At 42.9% G+C, this 11,400-nt stretch overlaps 1 long non-coding RNA gene across 1 annotated transcript in view; it reads left to right on the top strand.

The window, feature by feature from the left end:
- Positions 1-3,748: 3,748 nt before the first annotated feature.
- The window catches only part of LOC115462434, a 206,247-nt gene continuing 198,595 nt past the window's right edge, over positions 3,749-11,400 (top strand). The window contains exon 1 of the long non-coding RNA XR_003940846.1: positions 3,749-4,150. This is a non-coding gene — a long non-coding RNA (uncharacterized LOC115462434). The remainder of the gene's footprint in view (positions 4,151-11,400) is intronic.

The following is an 11,400-nucleotide window of genomic DNA, read 5'->3' as shown; positions in this document are numbered from 1 at the left end:
GGGATGCGAGAGTGTGAAGGGAGGGAGAAATCATATCATGCCTATAGAAAGTAAAATATTTTTCACCCATGACAATTTCCAAAGAGAAAGTACATGCATAATCTCACTGATGTAATGTCCTGGAGGGGGGGATGTACACTTTCTTCCAATTCAATGTTTAAAATTTTGCACTCGTGGCTTTCTTTCTTTTTTGCAAAACATTGTATTTTTTTAATCAAAAATAAAACAAAATTCCTACTTCATGTTAACTTGTAAATGAAAAAAAATATCTGATGGAGCCCTTACAGCCATTTTAGTTTTAAGACATCTACATGTTTATTTATTTATTAGGATTTATTTACTGCCTTTTTGAAGGATTTCACTCAAGGTGGTGTACAGTAAGCATAGATCAAATATGAGCAATAAGCAATTACAGCAGTAAAAATACCTCTACATCACTTATTTTAGACTGGTTTATGATAAGTGAAAAAGGAAAGGGAAAAGCGTGACAGAAGGCTAACTGGTCATTTCCTTAGTTCTCATAGTAATAGAGAGACATTACATCTTAGGGAAAAAAATAATGCAAAGCCTCAGTCAATCTCTCTCTCCCCCTCCCTCCCCGCACAAGCAAGACATTCCTCCCACTGTGAACTAGATTTTTGCTGCAAGTAAGAGGCCCTGCTGGGGCTTTAAACTCATGTGTCATTATTAATTACATTTGTTTTCAAATCAACCCACTTGTTCAGATCTGCTAGTAAAGACATGCTTCCCATATTTAGATAAGCTTATTTTCTGTTTCATGTAATCATCATATGTATTATGGGGTTTTTTTTTTTTCTTCTTTGACCAGAATTTAAAGTTTGCTCAGATCCATGACCATTACTCTGGCTGCAGCCTGCTAAGGTGAAAGTGTATCCATCACATCTGTTTGGAACATATTCTTGACAAGAATGTAGTAGTTCCTATTTATTCACTGGAATCAGTTTAGATTTTACTTTTGTTGTTGTTGTTGTTACTGTTTGTTTACACAGAGAAGAACAAGTGAAACATGAGCCATACAGTACATTAGTCACATACTGAAATCGCAGAAACATGTACTATTGAAGTGGTGGAAAAAATTGCAAAGCTAAGAAAACAAAAACGTGTTTGTTGAGTTTAAAGAAAAAAAAAACTTATCAACTTTGGTTTCTTCATCTTCATGTTGATTACTTTGGTGTCTTGCCTTCTGTTCCAACCCTGTAATTTATGAAAAGCAGTAATATTTGTGTTTTGAAAGAGCCTCAGAAACATTTATGCTGCAGAATAATTTATGTAGGTGTGTTAGAGGTAGAGATAGGACATGCCTTGCTATCACAAGAAAGTACTGGCACAGCTGTAACATTGTAGATGTTCTGAAGAGATAGGACTTGGCAGAGCGCCACTGGATGACTGTAGGATGCCTGAGGTCTATTGAATTTAGTGATTAAAGGAGTTAGGATTATTAGCTGTGCAGGGTTTCCCCCCTTATATACACTCTTTATTAGAGCTCATTTTAAAAAGCTGCACTATCATTAGCGGCATGCTGAATGCGAAGAAGTGCATGGGGATAGAATGGGCCTCTTCACATTTTGAGTGCCATTAATTGGTAGCACAGCTTTGTAAAAGGAGCCCTTAGTGGTCTATGCTTCTGGCAAAGATGGAAGATTTTAAAGAAGAGATAATTTCATCTTGAGTTCTCTTTCTTTTTTCCCATACAAGCCAGCCAGTGTACCTTCCAAAACAATTTGCCCTGTTTGTTTAATTGTTCAATTATTATGATTTGAATTTCCAATAGAGTTCCTGCTTCTGTTTCCTTGTTCTTGAATGAGGTTGCCAGGTATTAAAATCAAATGCTGGTGTGTCAAAAGAGTGCTTAACGTAAATGAATAAAAATCTATGTTACTGAGTAGAGTGTTCTACATGCATGAAGCAGTTGTAATCAAAATTTAATTTTTAAAAATATCCTGCATCCAATAGGTTTCTGCCTGGTTAAATAATGCTAAACAGGTGATATCTAGTGGCTGGTGGTATCTAGGGACTGTTAACCGGACTGTGCTGCTAAATATTACCTCTAATCACTGTGGTACTATCCGAATGGTGCTCTGTTTTGCAGCTAATATTTTCTTCCATGTTAACCCCTAGATTCTACATAAGGCACGGCAAGTAGCGTATGTTAAATTGTGCGTGCAGCCAATTTGCGAATGCTCCTCAATTAGTGATGATAATTAGCTAACAACCAATTATCATCACTAATTGGCAATAATTGGAATTTATGCACATTTGTTAGGCATATTCTAAAAAGAGGTGTGCATAAATTCTAACACGTGTAGCTGAAAAGGGGGCGCAGCCATGGGAGGAGTGTGGGCTTGCTGGGGTCATTACTCAAATTTATGTGTGTTGTTATAGAATTCGGGGAATGTGCCTACATTTAGGTGCAGATATTTACATCAGGTTTTCAGTGGCATAAATGCAGGCATGTTCCCCGGCCCTATACTCTATTCTAAGAACATAAAAACATAAACATTGCCACACTGGGACAGACTGAAGGTCCATCAAGCCCAGTGACCAATCCAGGTCACAAGTATTTATTTATTTATTTATTTATTTATTTTATTTATTTGTTACATTTATACCCCACATTTTCCCAACTATTTGCAGGCTCAATGTGGCTTACAAAGTGCCTTAAAGGCGTTTGCCATTTCGGTTGATAACAAATACAAGATTGTGTTGTGGTCAAATGAGGTAGAAGTGAATCAGGCGTCATAGGGTCAGGGGCAAGAGGATAGTAAATTGTCTAGTATGATCATTGATAACGTTGTGTTGCTGGGTGTGGGGATTTATGTTGGATCGGTGGGATAAGCTTTTTTGAAGAGGTGGGTTTTTAATGATTTCCTGAAGTATAGGTGGTCATGTATTGTTTTCACTGCAAGATCCTAGAACAGTAAAACAGACTTATACTGCTTATCCTAGAATATGCAGTGGATTTCCCCCCAAGTCCATCTTAATATTGGCTTATAGACTTTTCTTTTAGAAAATTATCCAAACCTTTTTTAAACCCTGCTAAGTTAACCACTTTTACCACACTCTTTAGCAATGAATTCTACAGTTTAAGTACTTGTTGAGTGAAGAAATATTTTATATGATTTGTTTTAAATGTACTACTTAGTAGCTTCTTTGCATGCCCCCTAGTCCTAACGTAGGTGTGTTATATATGCACTTTTTCAGATGTGTCTAGATTTTAGACGCCATTTACAGAATCTGGCCTTATCTGCAAAGTAAATAGGTGGCATTAAGGGCTCAGGCAGTAAATGGCTGCATGCTACTTTTCATATTAGTGCACAGCCATTTACTGACCCATTATAAAAAGGTCTTCTTCCCAGCTGAGGTATAAAATGGCCCAGCGCGTGCCAATTTCATGCATCCAAACTAGAGCAGGCCACTTTTTACTACAGCTTAGTAAAAGGGCAACTAAGAGCACATCAGAAATTTCATGTTTAAGTTCTTTCAGTACCTTGGGATTCACACTATCTGGTCCAGGTGATTTCTACTCTGCTCCACATGATACATACACACAAATAGATTCTTTTTTTGTTCAAAGCTGGTTATGCCAATAGTATGTAATGTGAAAATATATCCCATATTATTTCAGACCATGTGGCAATTTTTATGAGATTAGAGCTGTCTAAGCAAGTTGTGGAAAGATAATAGCTTGTTAGGAGATCTGACTTTTATTTAAAGAGAGGAGCGATTTACGAATGACTTATTGGATTCTAATCTCCCAGAAAGAACAACACCTATTTTGCTTTTGGAAACCTGTAAAGCTGATTTGTGGGGCAATATGATTAATTATTCAACTTGGAAGTGGAAACAAGAGGCGTGTGAATAGAGGCATTGGAAAAAGAAATCTCATCTCTTAAACATCAGAATGTAACAAATTCATTCCACCGGATCTTCATAAAGTTAATGAAACTGAAATATGCTTACAATGAATTATTGAGTAAAAGAGCAGGACAATAAATATTATTCAACAGTTAGTGCTTTTCTAGAGTCCGGAGTGGTACCAGAGGACTGGACAAGAGTAGATGTGGCCCCTCTCCACAAAAGTGGAAGTAAAGAGTTTGGGAACTAGAGGCCGGAAGGTCTGACTTCTGTGGTAAGTAAATTAATGGAAACATTTTTAGAACAGAGAATAGTAAAGTTTTTGGAATCTATTGGATTACAGAACCAGAGGAGACATGGCTTCACTAGAAGCAGGTCTTGTCAGACAAATCTGATTAATTTCTTTGATTGGGTGACAAAGAGTTCGATCAAGGAAGAGCACTAGATGTGGTATATTAAGATTTTAGCAAATCCTTTAACACGGCTCTGCATAGATGACTAATAAATAAATGATTGCCCTTGGCTTGGACCCTAAACCTCAAGATTCTATATAGTGCGGCAAAAAATTCTATGCTAATCAGCACTGCTATAATTGGAGGTTAACAAGCAATTAGTGACAATAATTGGCAATAATTGGGATTTATGTGCAGTACCTGCAAAGCATATTCTATAACGCAGTCCATGTAAATCAGACCATGCAGATCTGAAAGGGGGCATTCTGAACAATTACACATAGGCGTGACATGGGCATTCCTAAATTCTATGCTTTACGTTATAGAATTTGCTGCTCCATGTGGAAATTTGAACACCTTGGCAGCATCTCTCAAAACGGCGTGCATCCAAGTTTTAAGCGTATTCTTTTCATAATGCTAAGAGCAGGCTACCTTTCCTATAGACTAATTTGTTTCTGTAGCTTGGACTTTTGCCATATTAACCTTTGGGCCATACCTCCTTTTTACTGCCTCAGAACTATCCCACATATACATTTGTCTCAGTTGATGGGAAGAGTTGGGGATTGCACTCAATTTTCTTTTTTTTTGGGGGGGGGGGGGGGCGCAGGTTACAGCTAAGCAGACAATCCCTACTCTCATGACAGCTGTCTCCTCACTAACACACTTAAAAGCTGTCTCTGCAGTGCGGTCTAATGGCTAGTTCACTGCTCTTTGCTACCCTATAGTGGTTTTGAAGTCTTCCTGTAACAACTGAGCAGCAGACCCATGTTAACTGAGTCATAGAGAGAAAGATTTTGCTTTGGAGAACAGAACCAGCCAGGGGCAAACTAACAGTGAGTTGTGACACTCACCACTTACCAAAAAACCCCCAATGGAAGCTAGAGGAAAGTTGTTCCTCCTACTGCAGTGAAGCCTCGGGCGCTGTCTTATTGTCTCAATGGCAAGTCTACCCATGGAGTAGTGTGGTTTGGAAATCCCAGACTAGTTACTGTGTCTCCTGAGTGTGGGAGCGGTCTTGTGAGAGGTCACCAAGAGAGCCATCTGTGGTCTGGTGTGCCATACTGAAGTCTTGTGTTTGTATGGCTATGAGGTGTGCGGGGTAATGGGAGTTGGTGGCATGTGATAGATGCCTAACAGAATTGTTTTTAATACACATGGAGGGGAATAATCGAATGGCGCCGGCCATCTCTATGGGTGGCCATCTCCGGGGCTGGCTCCGTAAATGGCCGGAGCCAACCATATTTTCGAAAAAGATGGCCGGCCATCTTTTTCTTCGCTAATGCGGTTGGGCCTGGCCAAATGTCAGAGATGGCCGGGTTTGAGATGGCCAGCATCGATTTTTGGAGATAATGCCGGCGATCTCAAACCCAGCCAAATCCAAGGCATTTGGTCGTGGGAGGAGCCAGCATTTGTAGTGTACTGGCCTCCCTCACATACCAGGACACCAACCAGTCACCCTAGGGGGCACTTCTAAAAATTAAAAATAAAAATAAAAATAGCTCCCAGGTACATAGCTCCCTTACCTTCTGTGCTGAGCCCCCCAAAACCCACTACCCACAACTGCACACCACTACCATAACCCTTAGGAATGAAGGGGGGCACCTACATGTGGGTACAGTGGGTTTTTTTTTTTTGGAGGGGGGGGGGGTTGGAGGGCTCCCATTTACCACCACAAGTGTAACAGGTGGGGGGGGGGGGATGGACCTGGGTCCACCTGCCTGAACTGCACAGCACCCACTAAAAACTGCTCCAGGGACTTGCACACTGCTGTCAGGGAGCTGGGTATGACATTTCAGGCTGGCATAGATGCTGGCAAAAAGTTTTTTTTTGGGGGGGGGGGGTGGGAGGGGGTTGGTGACCACTGGGGGAGTAAGGGGAGGTGATCCCCGATTCCCTCCGGTGGTCATTTGGTCAGTTGGGGCTCCTTTTTGAAGTTTGGTCGTGAAAAAAAAAGGGACAAGTAAAGCCAGCGAAATGCTCGTCAAGCCTGGCTTTTTTTTCCATTATCGGGCGAAGCTGGCCATCTCGTGAGCACGCCCACATCCCGCCAACATCCTGCCTTCACTACCCTACTGACACGCCCCCTTGATGTTTCACCTGCTCCATGACAGAAAGCAGTTGAACCCGGCCAAAATCGACTTTTGATTATACCGATTTGACCGGTTTCAGAAGATCGCCGGCCATCTCCCGATTTGTGTCGGAAGATGGCCGGGGATCTCTTTAGAAAATGAGCTGGATAAACTAAGACTAAAAAAAATAAATTGCTTTTCCATATCATTAGATATTGGCAGTCCAACCCTCTGACCTGAACATGCTAATCGCCCAAAACATCCTCATATACAGAGACAGTAGGTAACATAGTAGATGAGGTTTGTCATGCTTCAAAAAAAGAGCAGCGATGCCCCTGGGCTGCTGCCCTGTATCACGTGGTTACTGTAATAGTATTCCTGGGAGGCTCTGGGTCCATTGCTACACACTCTGTCCCCAGATCTGCAAAGGTACCCAGTTCTACAAGGAGACTTTTGGGCCAGTCCAGGATTTCTGTCCATCTCATCCTGGTGCATTATGGGATTTGCAGCACTGATTGCAATGGAGACAATCATGGACTACAGATACTGCACTGCTTTGGGATGCAAGTGTAACACCAGAATGGGCCAAACAGTCTCCCTCCTGGAACGAGTAATGTAGCAGCTCTGTCTCCCTCACAATTATAAGATGAGGTAACAGTAAGCCACTGAAAGGAGACAGCAATAGGAAGGGGGGCAGGTTCTGTTGAGGGCTCCTCATGTAAGTGTATTATGCTCCACCCTATAGCTTTGGGGAAGATGCCCCAGATCTAGAAATGTCTACTTGCTGGTTTGACAAGATATGGTTTCCCAATGTACAAGAAGCTTACAGTATACTGTAGATGACCTGTTCAAGAGGAACAGTGATCAGGAGAAAATAGCCTCAATACCATTACTTTAGCCAGAACAATCAGATTCAGTGCTGGAAAAATCAAATAATGCATGCACCACTCTAGTAGCTGAGGTTACCCTGTCATTCAGAGGTTGTATGATTAAATCCCACCACAGGTACCTTCTCCTGGTTCAAGATGCACTGTGTGTTTTTTTTTCTCAACTCTGATTGTGGGCTCAGCTCAGTGAATGTAATGATGCAATGTTGCTTAATTACCGTGCCAGTCTCCACATGTGCTATAATTAGTGCTGAGATGGATGCCATTTTGTCTTTAGGATTCCAGAGAGTGTGTTGGTGTGCTCTTCTGTGATTTTGGTTTTACTTGGTGATATTTGCTGATTTTGCTGTGTGCTGTGACCCAACCCTATACTCCATTTCATTTCCAGCTTCCTCCATTTTCACCTATACCTGCTCCACTTTTGTCCATTCCCACTACCTACTCTCCCTGCCCCCACCCTATATACAGTTCCTGTATGCAACTTGATGTGTTTGTCTGTGTGTGGGTGATCAGTATTACTGTGGGTTTTAGTGTTTGGATTAGTATTTGTATTAATGTGTGTGTGTGTGGGGGAGGGGGGGGAGGTGTGCAATCACGTGTCTTTATTGTGTCCCTGTCATTGTTGCTGTCCCATTGTTTGTGTTTGTGAGTGAGCAAGAGTCTGTATGTTTGTGACTGCAGCACACAGTAATGGCAGAGGAGTACTTTGGGTGGTTGATGGTATGGGAGGTATAGGCCCAACAGGGGAGGGGGAGAGGGAGAAGGTGAAGGCAGGTGCAGTGGGAATACAGTCCCAGGACCAGGTTTCTGGACCTAAAAGATAAGCAGTGTGTGGCTTGGTTTAGATCAGTGGTGTGCTGGAGCTGGCTCGCACCGGCTCGCAAGAGCCAGTTGTTAAATTTTTAAAGCTCTTGTGAGCTGGTTGTTCTGGCAGCCAGCCAGCTCCCAGGGGTGGCGCAACCTGGCGGTAAGCAAGTTAAGCATGGCAGGAGTGCGCTATGAGCCATGCTGCTTACCTCACTTCCTGCCGCCCTGGGGGGTATAAATCTTTGATTTACCTCTGTCATAGCAGCCGCAGTGAAAGCCCTGCCCGTCTCTAGTCTTCCCTTTGTTCCCGTCAGTGTCCCGCCTTCTTCTGACATCATTTCCTCTTTCCGCGAGGGCGGGACACTGACAGGAAACGAAGGGAAGGCTAGAGAAAGGCAGGACTTTCACTGATGTGGCTGCTGCGACGGAGGTAAATCAAAGATTTAAACCACGCAGGGTGGAAGGAGCAAAAAGAGGGATGTTGGGGGGAGAAGAGGGTGCTCAGGTGGACATGGGAGTGGGAGGGCAGGGGAGAGAGGAACATCAAAGCCATCAATGGAAATGGATGCGAGGGCAGGGCCCAGGGAGAGAGGAGAAATTGCTGGACATGGAGGGGAGAGGATGGCAGGGGAGAGAGGAGAATTGCTGGATATGGATGGATGGAGGATATGGATGGATGGAGGGGGGCAGGGGAGAGAGGAGAATTGCTGGATATGGATGGATGGATAGATGGATGGAGGGCAGGGGAGAGGACAGTTGCTGGACATGGGTGGATGGAGGGAATGGCAGGGGAGAGGAGAGTTGCTGGACATAGGTGGATGGAGGGGAGAGGAGAGTTGCTGAACATGGGTGGATGGGAGGGGAAAGGAGGGTTGCTGGACATGGATGGATGGAAGGGAGGACAGGAGAGGAGAGTTTAAGGACATGGATGGAAGGAAGGGCAGGAGAAATTCTGGACATGGATGGAGGGGAGGGAAGACAGGAAGAAGATACACATCGATGGAGGGGAAGGGAGAAAGGAGAAAAACTGCACATGGATGGAGAAAATAGGCAGAAGCTGGATCCACTGGACAGTCATGTCTGCGGAGGATCCAGCTTTTACTTATGGAGGGCAAGAAATGAAGAAGAAAGGAGAAAAGAAAAGAAATAAATGGAAAGGAAGCCCTGGAAACGGAGTCAAGGGAACAGATAGAGAGCAGCAGAATCAGATACTGGGCCAGGATGATCAGAAAAACAAAGTCAACAGACAACAAAGGTAGAAAAAAATCATTTTATTTTCATTTTAGTGTTTGGAATATGTCTACTTTGAGAATTTACATCTGCTATCATATTTTGCAATGTATAGCAACATGTTTCTTTCTATTTTTCTGGTATTGTGCTGCATGCAGAGTCTAACTTCTTAGGATTTCAGTTTAACTTTTGAAGAATTTGAATAGGGTCTATCTCTGTTCTGCATGTATGACTGCAAGGCCAAAAGTCTGAGTAGGGATCTGTTTGTTAGGTTCTGAGATTTTGATAACACATTGTTTTTCGGAGTTGGCAAAATTGTCTGTTCTCCTAATTCCTGGTCTGTATGTTAATTTGGTTTGTGTCATTTTGGATATACTGCAAAGTTTCTTTTTTCCTGGTAAAGGACTTCTAAAACAGACATCATGTTATGAGAATCAGGTTCTCAACGTTAAAAGTTTATATTTATTTACTTATTTATGGCATTTTATCCCACATTAAACATGAATTAGATTGGAACCTGGGAGCATTTAATTTTTTTTTCCTGGAGAGAGTGATGCATTGCCGCCCCCCTCCCTAGGCTCTCTCCCCGGCTATAGCCAGCTCTGCAATTTGGGGGGGGGGGCGCAGAGGTAGACAGGGGGGCACAGAGGTGGACCGGGGAGAGAGCCTGTTGTTAAAACATTTACCAGCACACCACTGGTTTAGATTTAATAGAGAGATCATAGCACACTTTGTAAGGAGATGCAGGAGGACATGGAGTCTACAGAGCTGCCAAGGGGTCCCAATTTTTGAGGGAAAGTTTAGTATATGCCCACAGCCCACCCTACTTTGCATTGGCTCCACCTACCCTATATGGCTCCTCCCCCTGGCACACCTCAAACCCACAGTCATTTCAGAAAACAATTTATTTAATAGCCTAACACCTTTTTCAATTACCTTTCAGAGGCCAAAACCTCATGCCTCAGGTCAGTATAATGCTGTTATGGTATCCTCTCCTGACCTGAGGAAACTTTATTAACACAGCTACCATATTACTTTATCCTAAATTAAAAATAAAATTATTTTCTTTACCTTTGTTGTATGGTCATTTATTTTTTCTAATTGTGTTGCTCCCGGTTTCTTGATTCTGCTTTTCTTCGTTTTCTCTTAACTCTTTGGCCATTTGTCATTTTTCTCTCCTTTTTGTTTGCTTTCTTCAATATTTTTCTGCCTCTCTCTCTCTCTCTGTCCAGATTTAATTCATTCTTACTATCCATTCTTTAATTTCCTTTTTACTTCATCTACCTATGGCTTTTCATCTTTTCCACACCCTTGTACTTCCTGTGCCTCTTCCTCTTATTCTCCAGTCTTTTCCATCCAGCAGTTCTCTCTCCCCATCCTTCCAGTGTCTCCCCTCTTTCTTTCTGCATTCTTCCATCCACCATCTCCTCTTTCTCCCTACCCTTCCATCCAGCGTCTTCCCTCTTTCTCTCCCCATCCTTCCACCCATCTACCCTCTCTCCTGATCCTTCCATCTAATGTCTCTCTCTCCCCCTCCTTCTATCCATTGTCTCTATATCTTACCCTTTTCTGTTCAGTGTCCCTTCTCTCTCCACATCCTTCCAGTCTCTTCCCTTTCTCTCTGCATCCTTTCATCCATCTCCCCTCTTTCTCTCCCTATCCTTCCATCCAGCATCTTTCTCTCACCATCCTTCCATCCGTTTCCCTCTTTCTCTCCCCATCCTTCAATCCATATTCCCTATTTCTCTCCCCATCCCTTCATCAGTCTTCCCTCTTTCTCTCCCCATCCTTCCATCCATCTACCCCCGATCCTTCCATCCAGTGTCTCTCTCTTTCTCTATTCCCTTCTTTCCATTCAGTGTCTCTTTGTCTACCCTTTTACATTCATCATTTCCCTCCTCTTTCTCCCCATCCTTCAATGTCTCTTCTGTTTCTCTCCCTACCCTTCCTTCCAGCATCTTCCCTCTTTCTGATCTCAGCCAGGATCCCCCCTTTCTCTCCATCCTTATCACTAGCAGTTTCTCTCTTTCTCCAGCCCTTCTCCATCTCCCCTCCTTCTCTCCCCACTCTCTCTATCTT

The sequence above is a fragment of the Microcaecilia unicolor genome, chromosome 2 (genome assembly GCF_901765095.1).
Source record: "Microcaecilia unicolor chromosome 2, aMicUni1.1, whole genome shotgun sequence".
In the NCBI taxonomy this organism is placed as follows: Eukaryota; Metazoa; Chordata; class Amphibia; order Gymnophiona; family Siphonopidae; genus Microcaecilia; species Microcaecilia unicolor.
The sequence above is the reverse complement of the archived record's forward strand: the minus strand, read 5'-3'. Positions and strand labels throughout refer to the sequence as shown.